Genomic DNA, 25,214 nt, shown 5'->3' on the forward strand with positions numbered 1-25,214 from the left:
TATCGATTTCAATAAATAAAAAAGCTGTATGAACCAAGGGCAGGTTACCATTACCTGTTGAAAAATTCCTGCATGTCGTTAGAGCCGATTAGCATTCCTTAGATAATACCTAATAATCGCGTCATCCATATGGATCGTCGAGAACACCATACTACTTTACAGCGCATATATATATATATATATATATATATATATATATATATATATATATATATACACACTACATTAGGCATACTAAGCAGTGCTCTGCACAGAATAACCTAGTTATTCAAATATTTGATCTTAATAACTCTATGAATTGCTACATTTCTTCAAGCCAACATGGCATTAAACGATGCCAATACAAGTGATTGAAAACCAGTTCACTGAGTTTGGTTTTGATTTCTTTGTTGGTAAAAGATGAGGTAGAAATACTGAGATAATAGGTATATCAGCTGTCTACATTATTATTCCATTTCCTTGTACTCACCCTGGAAGCAAATTGCTGACTAATAGAGGGGTAGTTTCGTTCTTTTATACATATCCTAAAGATATTTAACTTGCACAAAGTGGCGAATAAAATGTTAATCAAATATAATTACCATACATTTTATTTTTATTTTTAAGTTCCTGATATTTGAATAACAGATACACACGAAGCCTTTTGTGAGGATTATATTTGAGGGCATAACAACCCCGTCACGCCACAATGAGAAATGAAAGCCTGCGATAAACTAATTGGGAGCTCGTACGTAATTTAAAATTTGTTACAGCTTAATTTATTTTCACGAATCTGATTTTATCAACTTCTTGTCGGTTTAAACCAACAATCGCACACCTCACTTTAAAACATAGAAACTTGTATTTCCTTACATAGTCAATACAAAATTAATGTCAAATATAATCTCAGACGAACACTGCAGAGAGTATGAGAGCGAGTTCGCAATAGCTAGAAACTTCCATCTGTTTTGGTGACGTTTGCTAGCATGGGCGTCCGCAGATGCGGGAGTGCCAGTTTCGTCATCTAGGCCAGAAAAATGCGATGAGATAGCGAATAAATGATTGGCTTGGTAATGTTTGGATGACAAGGATAGCATCAAACGAATGGTATGATGACAGATGATGTATTGAGATGACAGAACACGGGATGATCAAATAGCAAAATAGAGATGAGGTGATCACTTATCTTGAAGTCAATACAAAATATCCAAACCGTTTCAAGACTCAAGCCGTTTCACGATTCTCAGAATGTGTGCTCCGGAATCGAAAAGAAGTAAACACGAAGCGCGATGTACTAATGTGATAATGAAATTTAGAGGTCCATTTCATAATCATTGAAAAGGGTTCTAAACTATAAATCAGCACAAATCATCACAACATGTGTATTAAAAAAGCAATGATCTTGAACACTCTCAGTATTTACACGTGTATCCATTTGAAATTTACAAATGACTGCAAAAAAGAATATTCTAATCATTCTTTGCCCGCTCACTCCTCCCTTGATTCAAGGTCGGAGGAGCGTGATGGGTTGGATTTGCACGATGTGTAAATTATAAACTATGGTATGACATCAACCATATGTGATGGGGGTGGGTGGTAGATGAGGCAACTATATTTATCACGACAAACAGGTCCTGACACAAAATTCCTGGCAAAAATATCCCTCTCCTTTAATGTATTCCATGTTAATAGGCGAAGAAAAACATGAGCGCCCAATTAGAGTGGTTAAAATTCTTATTTTGATTTAAACTGCAATTTTTTATCTTTATATTTTTAGAACTTAATGCTTGATCGGTACCATATAGTATCTACTGTGCTAACATGCTGTTAAATCCCATGCATACATCGTGATGTGGTTCTCACATGCTTTACCAAAAAGACCAGAAACATAATTAAATAAATAAGGGAAGTAAGAAAGAAGCTTCGGTTTCGTATTTTGAAGGATTCATTTCGTAACGCAAACGCCCTTCTCAGCAGACATGGACAGTCAGTCTTGGCCATCTGTATTTCTGAAATTTGATGAGAATATGCATTTGAAAGAAACAATGGAGATGCAGATCAAAGACAGGATATAATCTTTGCCATACTTTACAAAACAACAACAAATGCAAGTTAAAGAAATTCGACTCCATAGTGACGTAAGGAAATGATTATAATTAACTAAATTCTTAATAATCGAGAAGTACTGAGCAAGTGCACAGCAGAAAACAAAATAGTAGTTATTTTCTTGTCATTTTATTCTGAATAATTTCATGGAATGCTGATCTGAAGAGAAGTCTTCAGATCTATTAAGCACTTCAAAGATATAAATTCATAAAATTTAAAACAGGAAATTGTACAAAAATATTTCATGACGTAAAATACTGATTTACACACTTGCCATATTTATTCTCTCTTTATAGGGAATCGGCAAAGAAGGAAGCACTTAGGTCAATTTTAATTTTAATAATCCCTGTTGTCAAAGCGAACGGTTAGGCATAAAAACTCCTACACTCACTGCATTCCTTGACTTCTTATCAGTTTTCGTATTGCTCAAGATACACGTTCTATATTAAAGGAACATATCGATTCGAAGATTACCTGTCAAATTCAGTATGCTTCTGCCTTGTATTAATGTCATCCGCATCTGTCACACATCAGCTAGGACGATGCTGAACAATCTCCATCTTCTGTCATGAAGTTTGTATTGGCTGCGACATGTCTATGACTTGGCACCAAACTGGTCTCTTTAAAGAGTTCCATTAACCTTTCCGCACAGGGAATAGCATTAGAAAACTATGTTTCATGAAATTATTATACGTTAATTATAAAGAGGTCAGGAATGTAAATTAGTTATTACTCACTACTTGTAGCAATGGGAAGCGATTCAGACTCTGACGGAAAGAATAATAAGCAACATTACTGGGTAAATGGTCGGTCCAAAAATGTGATAGCAAAATCTTTGAGATGGATATTTGTAAAGATAAGACATTATTTCTGCATAAACTTTGCGACAGTTAAACTATCAGAAGGAAATGTTTGACATACTAGTATGCAATATTTCTACATTCAACAAAATATTTTGCCATTCAGGAAGATTAAAGGGGGAGGCAAATACTCGAATCAATTTGCATATAAGAAGATAGTTGATTATTTAATTTGACCATAATTGTCAAGCAACACCGCATAAACACAACCACGCGCTCGCACTCACTTGCTGGTCTCGATAGCTCTCATAGGAAATCTAAAACATATTTCAGTTTGGCATCTAAATCCGTAAACATGGCCAAAGTGTTAAGCTTCTTTCCTCGCAAATTGTCTGATGCAATCTATTGAAAAGGTTTACACAATCAATTTTATCTGTCAAAATTAAAAGGTACTAATGTAAACTTGAAATTCGTCTTTCAATTATTAAAGTACGTGTCGCCTATTTGCATTCATACCCAGTTAAACTTCGTTACAAGACTAACTTTGGGGTTAACGAAAATTCGATTTCAGTAGAATATTAACTCATACTTTGTCGATTCGTATTCTAAATATTAACTTCAAAGTGCTCCATACACAACCAGATAATTTGCTTTTAACTCTTTGTCCCTTTTACCTGTCTAAAATGGATCTATTCACTATATTGTCTTCCAGATTAACACGTGCTTCTGTGTACAAACATATTTCACACTAACAGCAGCAGTGAAGTGATTAGGTTTGGTGGCTTAGACGTTGTCTGTTACAAAGTACTAGTAAGTTTTTACTAATCCGTCCTTACCTTCTACTAAGCCAAACAGAGAATGTTGTATGCTCATCACTTTAAATGTAGGCAAACAAATTTTATGCGCCGTATCTAACATCGATGAGTAATATAAACCCCTGCTAAGGAATCTAAATGTCGGGTAGATAAGACCTCAAATTGCAATTATATATAATTGCTATCAAAGTACAGCTATCATTCATATATTCTATCAAAGATGATTTATTAACCCACAAGCTACAATTCTAGAAAGGGGCCCTGAGTGGCCGAGTGGTCTAAAGTGTTCAGGATCACTGCCATCTCACCTCTGTCTGCGTGGGTTCGAGTCCATGGCCCGGCTAGCGTGGTTATGTCGGAAAGCCTGCCAGTTGCTTCTCGTGGGTCGGTGGTTCTTCTCTGGGTTTTGCAGGGTTCTTCCTCCACCAGTTATACTGGCCGCCATGTAAAGCATATCTTGTGCTGGAAAATGGCGTTAAACCCTAGAACAACATCAACAACAATTCTCGAACCATTAAAAATAAAGATAATCTGATTTTAAAAAACAGATCAAATACATTAATGTCGACAGTGAAGAAATAAAGGCCATGGCATGGTAGCACATACTAATATTTATCGTTTCGAATGTTTTGAGGGTCCTAATGCAGAATAGGTAATGAAAGTGCGAGACCACTTTGTAATTTTTAAAATAAATTATATGGTGAGATGCTTAGGAAAGGAGATTTCTACAACAGTGAGGAGTGGAAATTATTGTTTCCCTGTTCTATATATGCAGACAAGCGTGCGAGAGTAATCTTTTCTGGATATGTATGTGAGAGTGGGTGACCACTTGTTGTTTATTTAATTCTAAAGCGCTCTCCGTTACGGATCACTACCATCTCAACTCTGTCTGCGTGGGTTCGAGTCTAGGATTCGGTCATGGTGGGTATGTGAGAACGCTTGCCAGTAGTTTCTCGTGGGTCGATGGTTCAACCCGGGGTTTGTCCGGGTTCTTCCTCCACCATTAATACTAGCCGCCATGTATGCTTATCGTGTGCTGAAAAATGGCGTTAAACCCCACAACAACAACAATAATAAAACTTTACTACTTAAATAAATGCTATAATGTTGGCATTGTAAAATCACGACACACAATTTCTGCGTGGTTTTCAGCTATAATATGTATGTGTGTTAGGTGAGGAAAATACATATTTGGCTGTTAGGAGGCAGAAAATAGTTTACTTAATTCCAGTATGTACATTTTGACAGTGATTAATTTGTGCAAGGGCAGGACTTGGGATAATTTATGCATACAAGTGGTTAGTTAAAACATTAATAGTGGCCTTGCAGTCTCGTTAGTTACGTACTAAAGTCGCATTCAATTACACCACGAGGTCAATTTCTATTTTCTATTTTGACATAGCAATAGTGTCCTGACTCTTTGTCATTAAACTAGTAATAGAAAAGAGCAAAAGTAAAACACGTTTTGTAAATTTAAAAAAAATTATTTTTTTCCTAAAACAGAAAGTGAAAAATTTAAAAGCAACTTTCAGTAATGCGAAATAATCTCAAATAGTCCTAGAAATTCTAACAGAAGTCCTAATGAAAGTTCTGGAAAAACCTTTATTGGTATTTTAAAAAAACCGGGCGCTGAACAGTTGAATGTGTCCTGTACACTCGAATGTACGAATGTACTAATGGCGTGAAGTGTAATGATGTGCCAGCAGTCTTTTGATGAATAACTTTAATATAATTCAAGAAGTCCTTGTTTAAATTCATTACAATTCCTAGTTAATGTCTCTGTCAAAGAATATTATTGAGTACTTTGTAATTCCAGAGAAAAACTAATTTTAACAAATACATTCCAGCTCAAATGAAATTCTGAACACAACAAATTATTTGGCTTTAAGATATTACAGCACGAATATTTTTTTTTACTAAAGAATAATATCTAACAAGCTATGACATAAAACAATAACCCATAAGAGCCAAAAGATTATTTCTAGAACAATTTAAGTTAACATTAGAATGTAGGTTACTACAATTATACTAAACAGCATGATGCACATAATGTTCTTAGCTCAAATATAATAATATCAATATTTAACCTACACTCACAAACAATTATAAAGTATGTATTAGTTGTTTCAGCTTAACAAAAAAGATTAATGATTCTGGTTAGGTAGAACATGAACCTGAGTTTGGACAAAGTAAGCTATAAGATACAACATTATACAATATTACATAAACCACATTATATAGTGAGTAAAAAGCTAACAAACAACACAAAGTAAATATACAAAATAATAGATAAAGGCATTCGCAAACAGATGGATCGTTTCATAAAATACGATATCATTTTACCTCTTCAAGTTTTCATTCAAGAAGCAGAGGAGGATAAGTATGATGACAAATGATTACGTTAATAAATTGACGATGATGAATATGATGATGGTGGACGATGAGAAGAAAAAACAAAAACATGAAGAAAGTAGGATCCTAAATTGAGCGAAGTTTGCCTCTCAGATATATCGATACAAATAATAACTTACTGTATGAGGCAATGTTGATCCAGACGATATATCATTCTTTTCTCTTCATGAGTACCATTATATGATTCTGAGATCATTCTGTGGAGAAAACTTTGAACTTAGCAAAATTTTTCTTGAATGGATATTTCTTTTCCTGGACTAAAACTACAAAATGACTAATATAATGAAATGTATGCTTTAATAATTCCTCTCGAATGGTATCTGATATCAACTATACAACTGCAAATTCTGATCACGAAAATGATCAGAGTCTGTGTGCTTTACTTTGTCTCCGATTGTAATGTGTGCTTTAGAGAATTTAAACAGAATGTTTAAACAGCTAAATTTAGCTATGGTTGTAGATGTAAACGGAATAATTACAACGCATTTGAGTTCAGACATTCTAGGCCCAGTCTTCTTACAATTAGATTGGAATTTTCCATTGAAATAGTTCATATCTAGTTCAAGTTAAAACATGTGTAAATAGGGATTTGATGAACAAAATAGTTCATTTCTGTTTAAGTCCAGTCTCTGGGAATCCTTTTCGTGATCAGAATTTGCAGTTGTAAAGTTGAAATCAGATACCATGCAAGAGGAATTATTTATTTTAAATATTCATTGGAATTATTAAACTGCTCATTGACTTTTGGATTAATAAATTACTTAGGATTTTCTTAAAAAGCTAAATCAAATATATTATGGATCTTATAATTGTGTTATATCAGGACATTGAAGAATAATGGAATTCATTCGGAACCTTTTATATATTTGGACCTGTGGTAGTAAATTTATGATTACTTGAAATTTAATTCATTGAACTGTGCCATTTGAATTTTCATTTTATAATGTAAGACAATAAATAAATTGTTGATTATTCTTAAGTTGTTGTTGGTTTCACTTTCTTTCTGCAACATATTTTGTGGCCTAGATTCATAACAATAAAAGACTTAGATCTGCTTTTCATAGATGTTTCAACTTAGAACCAAGGTAATATTTAAGCAGCTATATTTTAGCGTATATATTTCCAAAATAATTAAAGAATATTGTTGGTTGGAAAGCTGACCAACAATACAAAAAGTGGTAATTTTTTTGTAAGGAAAGCATGAAGAACAATTGTATTTAGGGCAAAATGAATTTTGTTTATTGAGCTTCTAATCTTATCGAAGAAAGGCAGGTCTGACTTTTATCGGGTGGGGGAGATTTTCATTAAAGAGTTTGGTTTATAAAATATTTTGATATATTTTGCACAAATCAAATACGTTTTTTCTCTCAATTAATGAAATTATTGATTTATTTGCATCTTTTGAAATTAAATTTAAAGGTCATGCTGTGCAGTTTTGTAATTTTATACGTTTTTGTCCAGAATTTCAGACAATATTTACCCAAGTGCAAGGAAAAGTTTGCTGGAACGAATCATGTAACAAAACGATGGTTTAATTATGACATACGGATGTACTTTAAAGAGTTCTATATGGAGGAATGCAAATTTTTTAACCTAATTTAAAATGCGACTTATAATTCGCATTTAATAAAATGTTACCAAGACTTTCGCTTAATCGTTATTATCGTCTGGTAGAGTGATCGGTGTGCATGCCTGAGGTCAATTTTAAAACCCGTAAACAGTATTATTTTTCTCTTTCTAAGCCTTATTAACCTAACAGAATCAAGTATAATCATTTTACTTTTTCCTTGGTAAAGAAACCACTTTTTCTGTGTAAAGCTGACTTATTGTTTTAAAATCAGAGTTGCAGTCCTTTAACTTTGCTGTCTGTTAATACATCATACGTGCATTAAAATGGATCTATACCCAATATAAAGAACAATGAACTAACTGACTTATGATTCAGCTTAAGTGATTACTCAAGCAAATAGTATCAGACTTCTCGTGTGGATCAGTGATCAGTGAGATCTTCGCCATACGATGATCTGGTAATGGTCTATACTAAAGTCTGCATAATTTTCTTAGTTATGTATATTTAATTTAAAGTGTTTGTCTGTTAGTTTAAAAAAATTATATTTCATTACATGTTACTGTAATGTAACATTATTTACTGGACTTGACCTTATCCAGAATTGACTTCATTTCTGCTTTATAAAAACAACTAATAATAGTTTCATTATTCCCTATGTGCATTAACTCATTAACTGAATTATTATTCAGGTAAACAAGAAGTGGTTAATGTGTTGATCAGGGTCAGGTTTTTTTTAGAGATTCCCATGTGGATTTAATATATTATTGTGTTGTGAGTAAACAAGGCTCATTAAGATCATTTTGGAGGGTTATTTTCCCATTAGGTAATGGCTGTTTTTAGAAAATGCTAATGTGACCTGAGGTCAAGCAGAGAACTATATTATATTGGGATCTTTAAGGATTTTAGTCGGTCGTGCTTTAACATCCAGCACTTTAGGTTTTATTATGTAGTGATCAGTTTGAGCTGAATTTTATTTTTTCAAATTATTGAATTCAAGTAATTATTTTCTCTGGTAATACAAAAGTGCTCTGACTAAATTCTTGAATAGAGACATTCAATGGAATTTATACTGAGTTCAAACCTGAAATAATATTTCTGTGTTCAACAGTATACTGTTGACACATAAGCACTTCGCTGACCATAATGGACACGACATCGTCTTCAATTTTGGACCACTTCGGGACTTGAACTGGGTTTCATTTAGGACTTTTTATTACTAGGACTTGTGTCTTTAATTCTTGGATTATAATTTGGATTTAATTAGCAACACCTTAAGTTGTTTTGTCTCATTTTTTACTTTGTATTCTAGGGAAATAAATTATTTGTTAAATTTTACAAAGCTTGCTGTCTTCACTCTTTTCTGTTACTTATTTTAAGAGCACAGACTCAAAATAATATATATATATATATATATATATATATATATATATATATATATATATATATATATATATATATACAGGTTATACAGATACACAAATAAATAGCAGACTGTCAGGCTATGATACTAACTCACGCAATCCACAAAAGGGGAACATTTCACACGTTTACATGACTAAATTATGTCACCCTTGAAGTTCATTATAATGAAGTTTACATTTATCATGTATACAGAAAATGTACTGATCGACATTACGGTATAGAGAATGTACTTTTCGGACTAAACAAATAAGAAGGAAAGAACAAAAATAAATGATCGACACCTGATGGTAATTTTTTGTTAAACAGACCTTTACACGATTTGCTCTCAGCGTTAGGTCTCACGGTTACACGTCAGAATCTGCTTGAATGCGACTGTTGTGACTTTTAAAACAAGATAACAAATAACTGGTCAAATCTTTTGATTTATGGAGCGGTCAAAATAAAAACCTAGATCACGTACATGGACACCTTTCATATCTTTGTTATGTTTTGGGCCGACCACATGAAATATCAACAAAAATGTCACCAGAATGTTATATTAACTTGGCAAATGTATAACAATGGCACGCATTGCCCTCCCTTTTACCTTTACATTCCACAACCGTATAAGACAATGAAAATAGCTTTTTTTAATCGCTTATGCAGAAATAGTGCTGACAGACTTTTGGGTATAAACTGGAAGTTTTCAGACAGAAAGAAAATATATGAATTAGGAATTAGCCACATCTAACAGTAGCAATCATTCGTACAGACACTTCATCATCTTCGCGCTTGGCGTAGATTCCTCATAGTCAAGTGTGAGTCTATTTAAGAGAGAATATCAAGGAGAATGCTTTATCCAGGGCGTTTTCCCATCAAAGCGTAGCTTGTCTTTTGGCCAAATCAGGCATTTTTCCTGACCCTCATCTACCTTGAAAACTGTCTTAGCTAAGCATGTGAGAATAAATAAAATTTCTCAAAATAGTTGATCTTATAATCTACAGCGACATTTATGCATGCGCCTGAATGTAAGAAGACACTGACGTGCTCTCATTCCAGACGTTTAAATTTCCCTAACTTTTCTATAATGTCAAAGGGGATGAAAATCTGTAATGGTATGTTGAAAGTGGATAATGGTGAAGCATAAAATGTTTCTATTTTAATGATCACAGTTAAACGTGCTCAGATGTTTGCCATCATTAAACGTCTAGGAACTGCATTTGAACCACAGTAACTCGCAGACGTGCATTGAGAAATCTCACTGTTTGTGCTAAAACCTCTTTCATAAACAACTGCATGTCTGTGACTTTTTAAGGATTTTTATCTGTTTAAGCTAATTAGGCATTCTGCAGTAAGATGCAAATGTCAAGGAGACAGTCTAGTGAATAATTAGCACTTTATGACGACAGAGAAAAGTCACTTTAAAGAAATCGACGCTTCAGTTTCTAACATTATCTCTTCTTAATGTCATAACATTAGTATCATATTTCTTTTTAGTGCATATTTTCTACAGAGGAATCCGTTCAGATGATTCTCTTTTGTTTCGGACGACGGAAACGTATGTGAAACACTGTCCTACGATTAACCCTTTTGCTGCCCGGACCCGATTTGTCAACGTTTCATCGGTTATGCAAGCGTTTTGACGACATTAATAATTTCCAAGCTTTACAGACCATGCTCTTACATTTTGACCAGAAAATCTTCTCGTCGTTGTTCTGATAGGGAGGTGATTCACGTCAACAGAGCCCCGTTTCGCATCAGAATTAGGGTAATATAGTTATTCCTCTTGGTACATGGGTTTTTTAGTTTGAATTGTATCAGAATAATTTCTTTCTATGTCCATATACAATATATTTGTAATATTATTTAATATGCACGAGTGTTACGACTTTATGGTTCTAAGCTAAGTAACAGAAAAGAGCGATAACCAAAAAGTTTTGTAAACTTCAATAAATAATTTATTTCCCTAGAATACAAAGTGAAAGTTCGAAAATAACTTACAGTATTGTGAATCAACTCCCAACTATTCTTTACTAACCTTCTTAGTTGAGCTTTTTCTCGTGCAAATTCGAAATGGGTCTGTCCACTTCTTATTTACAGTTCCTACACCATTGTAGATATACATCAGGAACTAACTCATAACTCTCATACAATCCTCAAGCACATCTTAATCAACTCTTTGCTGTAGACGTTACATGCCTTGCAAATGCGTACGCTTTGTAATAATAGAATCCAATACTCTCTTTGCTATTTTAATGTTGTAGCAAAATTTGTTTGTCAAAAGGAGGAAAATATTTTAAACTTTCATGTCTTAAAAAAAAAGGGGTGGGTGGGTTTACTAACCTAATATTTTGGTATCATCAAAACCAGAATTTGCGTGTGAAGTGGGGGAGTGCTTTTCACTTGCCAACTTTAATTCTTGCAATCTAAATTGAAATTACCTTTCTTTCTTTTCTCTTTCTCTCTGCATCTGTATTTCCTGTTTTTCGTTGCATTTACCTATCTTCTATGTCTCTCTCTTTTGTCTTTCTGTATTTGCAATCCTTTCTCTTTCCTCTTTCTGCAATTGCAATTGTCTTTCTGTTTCTTTTGTTCTTTCTGTAATTGCAATATTTTCTTCTGTCGGTAGCTGCATTTGTCTCTCTCCTTTTTCTCCAACTGCATGTTTCTCTTCTTTCTCTTTCTGCAACTACATTTGTCTCTATTTTTTCTCTTTCTGAAGCTGAAGCTTTCTTAACTATATTTCCATCTTGTGCTTTAATTTCAATTCTTTTAGTTTCATGTCATAGCCAGATAGAGAATTACTAATCAAACCGAAAATACTTTGATTTGGAAAAATGTTTTCCACCAAATATTGAACCAAATAATTTTTTATGGTGTTTCGTTAAGGAAGCCATCGCCTGAGATAATATTGTCTGGCTAAGTGATATGATTTTAATATAAGACGGGGTGGGGGTGGTACGTAGGTAACCCAAGCCAGTAAGAAGCAAATAAATATATATGAAAACATTATAAGCGACTTCAATGTAAACAATGTATAAACACTAAGGTGAAAAAGTACACGAAAGAAACTTTGCCGATACGCAACAAAATGGTATAAATGAAAACTGAATTACAGTCTATACAATGTCCTGTGAGATTATGTATGACATTATTGAGGAAACGGAAATACAACTACATCTCTGAAAGCTGAAACCAAATAAAATGTAACTGCAAACTAGTCTGCAAGATTTTGAACGAGATACACAGCTAGCACGTCTCCACTGGACTAACGTTGGTAGCATGTCTATGGCATGGTCGGCATCTGATATATGACCCTGGGCCGGCATCGAACCTTTCTTCAATTGCTAACGTTGAAAAACCACTAGTTTCTTTAACATTGATCAACGGTTTTAATTCCAGCGTCGGAAAATTTTCGTTGCTTCAACTTTGTTCTGTGGTTGTAATGCCTATGTTGGGATATATGCGTTGTCCCAAAGTTTGGTCATGGTGTTTCAAGTTTAATATTATTTGCTTATAAACTACCTAGTGAAACATCTTGAAATAATATCTGTAGAACACGTACATGAATCAGAACACTGTTTGAATAGTTTAGCATTTAATGGTTGTTTTTTTTTTTTTTTTTTTTTTTTGGGGGGGGTTGAAATTTGAATCTACAGTTGTTGGAATATTGTTCATTGTATCATATAAGAAGATACAAGATACGTTTTCACGAATATAGGATATGTGTATTTACTTGTATTTCATAGTCAGCAAAAGAAATTGCGATAATGCTCGTGGAAACTAAACGGCATGGTTTTAATCGAGAATGTCATTTTCGAGATGGTTACGTTTGACCATTAATATATAGTAGTTTGGGAATAACACCAAACATTATTTCCGCCTTAATGTTCTTTATTTTGAGGATTAAATTAGCTAGGATAAAATCTTTATTTAGAACAATACATACATTGAGTAATGTAAATGTCATGATATATCACACACAAAGGTCAAACAGTATTTTGCTAATTGACAATTGGTGTGTTAAGCTCGCCACAAATTCCCGCGTGCCCACATGGCCAGAAACCTGAAAATGCTACTGGTCCAGTCCAGAGCCAACTCATCCAACATTCCTCTACCAGAAATTTATCTAATTTTGAAACAAAAGTTAAGCGAGGGAAGAAATTTGTGGATTTTGGTTGGTAGTACTGTAAGGTGAAATCAACAAACAGCAATTTTAATGAGAAAATTCTGGCAGACATAAATATCAATTATTCCTAAGGTTTTTATATACTGAAACACGGAATATAAAAAACACAAAATAAGATATTCGTATGTCAGATTTATTAACCTTTATGAAACTCAGCATAACATGGCCACTATATACTGACCGCGATAATGAAACTTATTTTCCAGCTGATCAAGATCAATACATAACTTGGATAGAGCCCAACTGGCCTGACGGTATGGCTACATTCAGTTTTGTCCTGGTCCGTCGTGAAGCTGGGTTGCATCGCACCGGCGGCAACTTTGCACACTGGAGAAAAACGTGTTTCCGATCAGCAGCGTACTAAGGGGGGGGGGAGGGAGTGGACGGGGCGGTTGCCCAGGGCCTCAGAGGTTTTGAGACGCCAAAACCCCAGGCGCTAGAGTGTTTGGGCATCAAAACCCCTTTGGGTCATCATCATCGCCCCTTGCGCCATGAAGTCGGCACAAATTTGGCTAACAAAAACGTCGGCAAGGTGATACGTATTACTGGAAATCGTATTAAAATTGATGGGGCCCCGAGTGGCCGAGTGGTCTAAAGCGCTCTCCGTTACGGATCACTGCCATCTCACCTCTGTCTGTGTAGGTTCGAGTCTCAGATTCAGCCATATGGGTATGTGAGAAAGCTTGCCAGTAGCTTCTCGAGGGTCGGTGGTTCTTTCCGGGGATTTCCCGGGTTCTTCCTCCACCTTTAATACTGGCCGCCATGTATAGCCTATCTTGTGCTGAAAAATGGCGTTAAACCCTACAACAACAACAACAACATTAAAATTGATCTAATTTTGAAACAAAAATTAAGCGAGGGGAGAAATTCGTGGATTTTGGTTGGTAGTATTGTATGCTGAAATCATCAAACAGCAATTTTAATGAGAAAATTTTTATGGATGAATCTACTGGTTAGACAACGTTTTCTGCAAGATAGCAATCGATTTACAGACGAGGATATATCTAGTTTAAATGAAAGCATCGAAAGATATGTAATTTACATCTTAGCTGGACAAGCCATGAACTGAACGTATATTTCAGATTCTGTTTCGACTGTTAAATATACAAAAAGGGTAATATCCTTTGATAGTTTACGAGAGAATGATTACGGTAATGATGAATCATGTAGTGAGGTTTCACAGCGACAAAACAGATTCAGAAGTAAAACTGAACTATGCTATTTCAGATTCGTTTCCCACTGTTAAAGACACAAGCAGAAAGGTAATACAGATGTACATTTTACAAAGGTGACGAACACATCGTGGCGAGGTAATAAGAAGAAGAAGAAAAGAAAAAAAAAACATAAAAAAAAGAGAAAGCGACCGATTCAGATTTTAAATTGAATTATGCTGTTCAGTGACGAAGGAGTCTGTTACAAAGTAAGAATATTTTGAAAATGGATAGTAACATAAGAATACAGCAACAATTTTGAGAAATCCGAAGACTAAATTTGGATTAAATCACTTATCATTATTACCGATGAAGGAAAGAAGGTATTGCAAAGGCTGATAAACAATCAGTGACATTATAACTGAACATGATAAAGGACGAAGTACAACTCAATGTCGATAGAAATTACAGCGACGAAAACAAAACAAGATCCGATGATGATGGTTCTATTGTCGAACATGCTAATGCAATATCATACTCATGCATTCAAATGACATATGGAAGTTATAAAGTGTTCACAAAGTCCAAGTTTGAAACGTAAAAAATATTTATAAGGGGAAAAAAGTGATTTATAAAGGTTGTAGGAGCTGCTATAGTGTGTTTAGTAGCTTTATACACCTGTACTTTTTGTGTTGACCGCTTCGGGGGCCTAGCGGTTAGAACTTTACATTTTTGGTCCATGTGGCCAGCGGTGTTGAAGATGCTGGACCACCCTGGCCTAAATAATTAGAGTAAAAAAATGCCTTGCCGGTATAAAACCCCTTCTAATCGTGTGACAGGATTCGAAACCACGCTCTTTCGGCACACAAGTCACTGAGTCACAGTGGATCTGTTTTCCTTCGACACCAAGTAAATATTATAAACTGGTTAATGAAAGCTCCAGGTGGATGCGACCTTTCATAAAGAGTAGTAATGACAAAATGATTTTCAATACGCCTACGAAGACTGCCATGTCGGAAGACAAATTTAGCACCATTTTCATTTAGGACTAAAGCAAGTGTCGTATAATAATGATAGCGAAAACAACTAGTCAGTAAAACAATTCAATCGTCGCACGTAAAATGAAAACGTTTTAGGGAAAACCACAGTCAATACAACAATTCATTATTTCAGTGGTAACAAGATTTTCGAGGTGGCTGCCATGGCTGTCATTTTGCAGATCAGATTTTTTAATGACACCTGTTTCACAATGCTTACGCAATTGAGACGGAGAAAAAGAATCGTAAATATTTTTAAAAAAATAAACAAACTCTGTGTGTGTGTGTGTGTGTGTGTGAGAGAGAGAGAGAGAGAGAGAGAGCAGCTGACAGCTAAAATATAGACTTTTAATGACCGTGCGAACCCTGTAAATAGATAGATAAACAAATACATATTTAAGCTAACAGCTGTACAGAGATTGATTTTGCTACAAGATAGAAAGACTGATGTAAGCAAAATATAAATAAAATAATGAAAAGACTGAAAGAAAAACAAAGTCAGTGCAATTAACATAGCTCTCATGCCTTTCTAAAGATAGCAGCAGCAGAGGGGGCGAATCCCACAACTTTTAGAAGCCTCCAAACGCCGAAATAAACCCTTTATAAAACCCACGCTTCACTGTAAACGCAATTGTAGCCGTTTTGTTGTTGTCGTCGTCAGAAGGGGCGCCGCCTACAACTTCCAAACGCCGAAATAAAACCGCGAGGGTGCTTCGTTGTAAACATAATTGTCGCCGTTGCTGCTGCGTGCTGTTGTCGTCGCCCCCTCTGCTGTTCTGAATTAAAAATTTAAGTTAGCAATAATGGCCAACATTGGAGAAGCACATTCCGCTAGACTAGCTCGAGAGCGACTAGAAGCAATAAAATAATTTCTTCCTGTGAGAGATTCTGTAAGACAAAAACTTCAAGAACGTCAGCAAGCACAAGTTGAATTTGCAACAGGTGCAGAACAATTATTTAAACCCGTCACAACAGCTGAGAAAGCTGCGGCGGTCACAGAAACAGCTTTACTGGGAGATCCTAGCGACGAAACAAAAGGTATTCTTCCAGTGCTAAAAGAAACTGTCGCGCAGACTGAAAAAATAGCAGCGAGAACTAAAAAACAAAAAAACTTTTACGAGACCTTCCAACTGACATAGCTGCAGCTCAGCCTCCCTTCGCCGGTGAAGAAATACTTGAAGGCATTGAACAAATTCGTACTGAACTCGCGTCTAAACCAATAAAGGAAAATATTGGACTGATTGCAAAATTTTGGGGGGATTTTATTGAAGATATTAAAAATACTAAAAGAGAAGAATTGCCTGAAAAAATATTAATTAGTATATTTAATAAACCTAATATCTTAAAATCCGGTTTTGAAGGAGTAACCGACGACAATCTTATTAAGTGGATATATCGCATATATGAAAACAAAAGACAGGCCAGAGATGATGATTTAAATTACAGAATTCTTGATGAAAAAATAAAGAGCCTTTATAAAAAGAAAATAGAACAACTAGAATCCCAGCCACCTCTGCAACAAATAGAACAACAACAGTCTTTTTCGTCGGAACTTAAAAAAGAGAAGTATCTTAAAAAAGCAAGATCTTTATCTAAGAAAGACACAAGAGAAGAAGGAGCAACTGGCAGTGGTTTGGGAATTACTTGTCCTGATAATATCATCAATGGTGTATCACGGTTAGAAGTTCTCATAGGAGGAGCGCGGGCTGGAAATAACTCGCCATAAATAATTAATGAAACAGCTGATATCTGTCAGCGATTATTTCAAGGTGGTATCATGGATGCTCAGATTTATCGAGAACTTATTGATGAACTTGTTGACAGCGATTAGTTAGATAAATAACTAATTAAATAAAAATGATCGTACACAATTCTCATCGTAGACCAGTTATGGTCAGGGTTGTAAACTCACGACTACCAGTATACAGGATGACTTATGGAAATGGATTCGGCGATGTTGTTCGGGGTTTATTCGCGGGGATGGCACCTAAAGCAATACCAATCGCAAAACAATTATCAATGAAAGCTATGGATGTTATCAGGGATAAAACTACTGGCGCGGTTGGTAGCGCTGCCGGTAAAGCATTCCTGACAATCAAGGACAGACTAGCACGATTAATACGCAGAAAACCTCCACCGGTAAAATTACCAGCCACCGCAGACATGCCTACAAATGTTAGTAAAGTAATAAACGAAGCCGCAAATCAAAAACTGGCAGCGCTGATAAATCCTGAACAAATAAACACAAGTTTGGTGGCGGGAAGTGGTCTTCGTTTTAGACGATAACTTCTATAACAAAATGTTTAAACGGGAATCAGACCCAGCATTCGACATGGACGAGCCAGTTCTTAAAAATGAATCAGTGCGTGATTATCAGTATTATTCTTATGACGCACGAGAACCAAATAAACGGGGACGAATTGAATTACAGGTTCAGGATACAAGTAGATATTTCTTGCCCGCTGAATCATTTATTGAAGTAGAAGGTGAAATTATAAGAACAGATGATACCGTATACGGGGATGCGGTTAAAATCGGTTTTGTCAATAACGGAATTATGGCCTTGTTTGATAATGCTATCTACATGATTTATGAAAAAAATATTGAATCAGTTCAGAAGGATGTCGATGTCGCTACAACAATAATTGGTCTAGCAAGATATTCTGATGATTATACAAGATCAGCTGGTCCATCAATGATGTTTGCCAAGGACACTTCTAATTATCCTAACAGTGATCAGTACAATATTAGACGACCAAAAAACCGTGCTGCCCCTAATCCTGCTGATATCGATGTGGAAGACATGATTATTAGCGCTAATGCAGAATTTAATTTAGGTTTCGCTGCACGTAGACAAATGTTGAGGGGGAATCGTAGAAATTTTTCATGTGCCATTCCGCTGTCGCATATCTTTGGATTTTGCAGAAATGTCAGAAAGGTAATTTTTGGAGCAAAACATACGGTCGTGCTTGTTAGAAAAAATAACGATAATGATGCTTTATGGCGACCTATAGGTGACGCTGGTAAGGTAGAAATAACAAAACTATCACTGTGGATGCCGGTAATGACTCCTGCAATTACTGAAGAACAGCGACTGCTTTCTTTTATGGATCAAGGTGGTAAAATGTTGTTATCGTGGCTTACAACAACCACAGATAGTATTCAAAGTACCAATAACGGCTTATTTACATGGCATATAGCATCACAGCAGGGGGTTTCCGCGCTGCGACATATTTTTATTGCTCTTCAGGATGCTGCACAAGTAGGTAATGAAACACGTTCGCATATGATATTTGATCAACTTGGTATCACTGACGTTTCTCTGAAATAAACGGACATCAAGAACCGTCTGAGAACATACTGTTAAATTTTGGTAATAATGATGTTGCACATGTGTATCAACGATTGGCGAAATATCTAGCACGTGATTTAAATATTGATACTGGTCTGCAAATATCACAATTGGATTTTATATCTCATTATCCAATCTATTACTTCTCGTTGGAGCTTCTTGATTTGGCTAAACAGTCTGTCGTTGATATGCATTTCAGAGCCGCCGTAAATAGAGAAGTGGGGGCTATAGCTAATTACAGAGCAATCGCAGTTATCCTTTCCGACAAGGCAATGTTGCTTGAAGGTATTAGTGGTCGAATGAGAGTCGTTGATGCGCCAGTAGAAAACTTGTAACAATTAGATCAATCATGAAGTTATAAGAAATGTCATACAGTCACGTTAATGTCACTCTGACTCCTGGTCAGGCTAAGAAATTACAATCGAAAAACGCGAGCACATGCGGGACAAAAATAACACTAAAACATGACCAAATCGCTAATGGTGGTCCAAACAAACTGTCATTGACTAAAACACAACTTAATCATTTCAATAAGGCGAAGCAAGCGAAAACTGGGACTCAGCTTGATTTCTCTCCTGCAGCTGTCAAGAACATGGTTAAGACTGGCGGTATCTTTCCTCTTCTCGCAGCAATACCAGCATTGATTGCCGCCGCTGCCCCAGCTGTTGCCAAAGCCGCCGCGTTAGGAGCTGTTGGAACAGCTGCTGGAATGGCACTGAAAAAGGCCACAGGGAAAGGATACAAAAAAAAAGGGACGCGGGCTAAGACTTCCAGGAACTCCGCCTTCATGGTACCCAAAACGGTTCTGAAAACCACTCCGATGTCCAATTTTGATTTGCTCGATGCTGTTATACAATTAAATATAAAAAATTTCAGAGGCGTCTTTATGCGAGATCAACTACTACGACAACCAGATAATCCAGAAACCGGAATTATTAATCTTGATAACAGTGACGGTCCAGGAACTCACTGGGTTGCTTATGCGATCGATCCACGTGGAATTATCTATTTTGATTCGTATGGATTACCACCGCCAGTTGAATTTCTCGAATACACAAAAGACGTCCCCGCGTCAGTTTGGTACTCAACACTGCCAACACAAACACTGACCGATCCTCCGATATGTGGTCAACAAGTATTGAATGTTCTTGATGCGATATCAGCGTCAACCAAACCACCTCACAAAGTCGTGCACGAGTATACCACGGGTCGATTTAAACAGTTTCCTATCAGATAATGGTTGATATTTACGGAAGATCTCTTCTCAACAGAAAAGTGAAGCGCGCCGACGTGAATTTATCGAAATATGCAACCAAGGATGATATCGATAATCTTTAAAGTCTGACCGGGATAGACCCAGATGAGGTTGTTATTTTTCAGGACCGACACGGAAAACTAAAATCCAGTGATATCAAATGGCATGAAATAATTCGTAGGGTTATTGGAGCCACTCCGGGTAACATCCCTGTGTTCACTGACAGCGGAAAAATCAGAGACTTGCTGATATCAATTGCGACGCTTCGAGATGATATGCAGAAAGTTGCAGTAAAAGAGACCGGTGATACAATGACAGGTGAACTTAGCATGAACGGCAACAAAATAACCGTTTTAAGAGATCCAACATCGTCGGAAGATGCCGCAAACAAGCAATATGTTGACGCGTTATTTATAACCATCGGAGACATACTCGTTACTCGTTTAAAAAATACCGGCGACACAATGACAGGTGAACTCAACATGAACAAAAATAAAATAACCGTGTTAGCGGATCCAACATCCCCGGAAGATGCCGCGACAAAAAATTATGTTGACGCCATTGACGGTAAATTATCCACTTTGCGAGCCGAGTATGATGTTCATGTAAACGCGTTTATAAATCTCCGTAGAAACTTTAGAAAAACCGATGAGACCACAGATAAGTTCTTTGGAACTCCTCCCGTCATCGATTTGAAGCTTTCTGATATCAAGACCAACATTGACACGATCAAACAAACATAGCAGGATATCGTAACGGGGATTCCTGAGATCGTTAGCAAAACCAGTTTGATTAAAGTCCCCACTGGAGTTACTCCCGGGCATATCACCAACATAGTATACATGGTATCATCTGGATTTGCAACATGGTCTCGACAAAATAATACTATCAAATATACAGCAACAGTCACTGGAGTGTACAGACTGTCTGTGTTCAGTGCCGCTAAATTTGAAATCTTCACAACATATCCCTGGAGACATTACACTGACAAGTTTTCCGGGGTTGTGACTATCATATTAAACAAGGGAACCGAAGAAACATTTATACTGGAATCCGCCGACAAGAAATTAACCGCAACATCTTACTGGTGGTGTTTGGAATTTGTAGTTGAAACGCCTCAATTGGTTACTGCGTAAAATAATAAAATGGCATCGGATGCGCAACAATACAGATATGATCAAGTACGCGAATGGCAGTCAGAGTTAAAAAATATCATCAACGAATACACAGCAAAAGTAAAAAAATACAAGCGGCGTGTAACCATGTTAGACACAATAGTATATTCGGTGTCCGCGATAGTCGCATCCACGGGAGTATTATCATCATCGTTAACACCAGTGACAACTGCAATAGCGGTCACAATTACAGTTTCAACATCAACGATAATTGCAGGAGTTGCTAATATTATCGCGAAAAAAATATCCTCATGCGCGCTAACAAAATTGCACGAGTATGAAAAGTTAATTAGCGCGGCCACAAGCACCTACTCGAAATTGTCGTCGTTGATATCATCCAGTCTTGACGATAAAACAATATCAGATTCTGAATTCGCGCAAATGGCAAAAGTGTATGAAGACTATCAGCATTTGAAACGACAGCAGATAAATAATGACAGAACTGCTTCAACAGATAGTCTCAAATACAAGCCCAGCGCAAACATCTTTGTTAACAGTAACCTCAACCAGGCCAGAATTCAATATTAATTTTCCAACTGCGATTCCAGTAAGCGAGATCGCGTTGGCACAATTACGAGTATATCACAGTTGGCCCAATATTAGATCAGCGTCGTTTGGTGGATTACCAGCAAATAATTCGTTTGTGTTTGCATATAAAAATAAACCCGATGGTACACCAGACTGGAACGTCATTGGGTTACCAACCGGGTCTTATCAAATCGAAGAAATCAACGAGGAACTGCAACGTCGAATAAAAAATATCACAACAATGGAATCCAAAATAGCAATAACTGTTCATGAGCCAACGCTGTCTTCTGCCTTTGAAATAAACACCCCAGACTACGCCGTGGATATATACAACAGCTCAATCAGAACAGTGTTAGGATGGCCTGAAAATCCACCACGGGAAGCTCCACCGTTACCTGGTGAACCTATGAAATCTGATTATACCTCCGATAAAAAATCGTATCATAATTATATCCCAAAATATGAAAATAATCCGTTATGGAAAGGCATAAATACAAAACCGGTTAATAGAAGAATAATTTTAAAACAGGATGGTTCGATATCTCATTGGCAATATGGATCGCCGTTGCGGCCGTATATTGAGCATGATATCAAAATTACTTTTGAAGATATTAGTCGCGACCATAAAACACAACAAAAAAAATTACGTCAATTATTTACTGAGTATCTCCTTGATACGTCGTCAGCAAAAAATGAAATTATTAAGCAAATTGAAATATTAAATCAGCTTGTATTTGATATGGAAACCGTTTATCAATTTATTATGCAAGGAGTACCGAATTTTAAGCCTCCCGGGTATAATGCTCCAGAGCTAAAGAAATCAGTCAGCGATATCATTGATGAGTTCTTCGACGACATACTTGCACAACACAGAAAAAACTACTGGAGCCAACTATCCTCAGACACAACAACAGCGTTGTCAGCGACGGCAGGCATGTATCCCCGGGCATCGTAATTATAACCGAAGTGGTCGCGGTCAATCTTGTGTGTGATGTCATTGATGGCAGTTACAGCACGGACACGACAGTATCAAATCAAGCCCAGCAAGGATTTATTCTTTATTCATTTACTCCGAAAAATGTACCACCTGGATTTCTGATTGTGCAAGAGCCGATCAATCCGGTCTATCTACGATGTCATAATCCGTGGCTGACCAGAATAAATTTCGCGCTGACAGACCAGCGTGGGAATCTTCTTGATTTTCGAGGTGAAACACTACATATTAGTCTGCTAGTGAAATCATAAAACGATTTTCAGTGAAAAATTAATTTATTTTATATTTTCTGCAACGCTGGCAAAGTCACTGAAATTTATAGGGTAATTCTAGTAAAAAGCACAGAAATCGACCAATTTGCTAATTTGGAAAGGTAATTTACTAGTAAAAATCACAGAAATCGTCCAATTTCTCAATTTTGATAGGGTGTTTACTAGTAAAAATCATGCGAATTTAGTAAAAAGCAAAAAAAAAAAAATAATATATTTTTACTGAAAAATCGTTTACGATTTCAGAATTAATCAAGCAAGTATTATATAATGTATCACCGCGTGAAATGTTTCATACACAACAAAGAACTTCTTGATGAAGCTGTCAGCGGGGGGAAAGTTACCCCGGAAAAAATAATTGTTGATGTATACGGCAACGACGATTTTATACTGACTGATACACAACTACAGCAACTAGCAAAAAAATTATATTGTGATCGCGCATTGCAGTATACATCAAATTTTAGAATATATAAGCGTATTTAGAGCTTAGATTTATGAATCTGTACCACCACATAAATGTTTTCGTGTATGACAAACAAGCGCTCGAGCAAGCAGTTAGGGCTGCATTTGCACAAAAAGAAATTAACGTTAAATTCATTATTGACGAATACGGAGACGAAGACTTCTTACTAACACAGCAACAGTTAGATAGTCTCAGACGCGAGCATATTATTTCAATTGTATGCGACAGAGATCAAATTCTCAATTATGCACACTCCTGCATTAAACCCCACCGACTAAGGAAAATAATATCTCCTTGATGAAACCAAGGCTGATGCAAGTAAAAAAAAGTGATATATTTTTTTTTACTTTCAATTTCATTTCCAAGTACTTGACTTAATCAAAGTGAGATATTTACTTCCTTGATGCTTGACTTTGTCAAGGTGAGGTATTTACTTCCTTGATTTCGTCAGCGGACATACAATCCTTTAATCTTCTCACATGAGTATTTATTATCTTTTTTATTTCATACTCTTGAGCTAATTTCAACCTAATCTTTTCAATTACACGAGACAATGAAACAAATTCATTTATTTGTGCTTCTTCTACTGTAGCCAGCGATTTATATAAACTCGTCTGGATCCTTTTTATAAATCCATACTGAGCAGGAAGAATATAACGCACTGCGCATTTAGCTTCATGTAGTGATTCAAAATCAGACATAATTGTTTCAGAATTTAGTGATATATTAAATCCGCGCTCTTCTAATTTTTTAATAGCAACAATCACATCATTGATATTTTCGTAATTCATATATATAATATTATAATATTTAAAAGAAAAAAAAAATAGACACCACATGTCCTTGAGTCTCTAGCTTACCCAAATGATATGTTAGCAGGTTCATATAGGGACAGTACAACATATAGTATTTACACTATTTACATTTGTAAACTCCTAAAATGCCACCGCATCTTAGCAAGCTTACAGTAGGACATAGTATTTACAGGTATTTACAGTAGGATATAGTATTTACATGTATTTACAGTAGGATATAGTATTTACAGTAGGATATAGTATTTACAGTAGGATATATAGTAACTAAGGACGGCACAGACAGATACGGGGTTATATTCTAGGCTCAACAAAGTTGCACACCCTCCCCCAAAATCAATCCCGCGAGGTGGCAAAATGTCACCCAATCAGGGCGATAACGCGGAAAGTTGTGCAACTTTGTTGGGTTTCGAAACCCCGTACATAATTCGGACGTTATAGTATATAAACCGACTGATACTTGGAAGTTCAAAAATATCTCACTCGGTTTTTTGTACTTGTTTTCTTAAACATAATCGCAGAAAAAATGCAGATGAACCATAAAACCAAATGAATGTAATAAAATAAGGATTTTATCTGTGAAAATTTTTTATTTATTATACATTTATTTATTATACAATTATTTATTTATTATTTATTAACGCGGAAAGTTGTGCAACTTTGTTGGGTTTCGAAACCCCGTACATAATTCGGACGTTATAGTATATAAACCGACTGATACTTGGAAGTTCAAAAATAGCTCACTCGGTTTTTCGTACTTGTTTTCTTAAATATAATCGCAGAAAAATACAGATGAATCATAAAACCAAATGAATGTAATAAAATAAGGATTTTATCTGTAAAAAAAATTATTTATTATACACCGCCCGTGTTGACAGTTTTTGATAAAGTCACCTTGACGAA

The sequence above is a fragment of the Sinohyriopsis cumingii genome, chromosome 16 (genome assembly GCF_028554795.1).
Source record: "Sinohyriopsis cumingii isolate HCF-2022 chromosome 16, ASM2855479v2, whole genome shotgun sequence".
NCBI lineage: Eukaryota > Metazoa > Mollusca > Bivalvia > Unionida > Unionidae > Sinohyriopsis > Sinohyriopsis cumingii.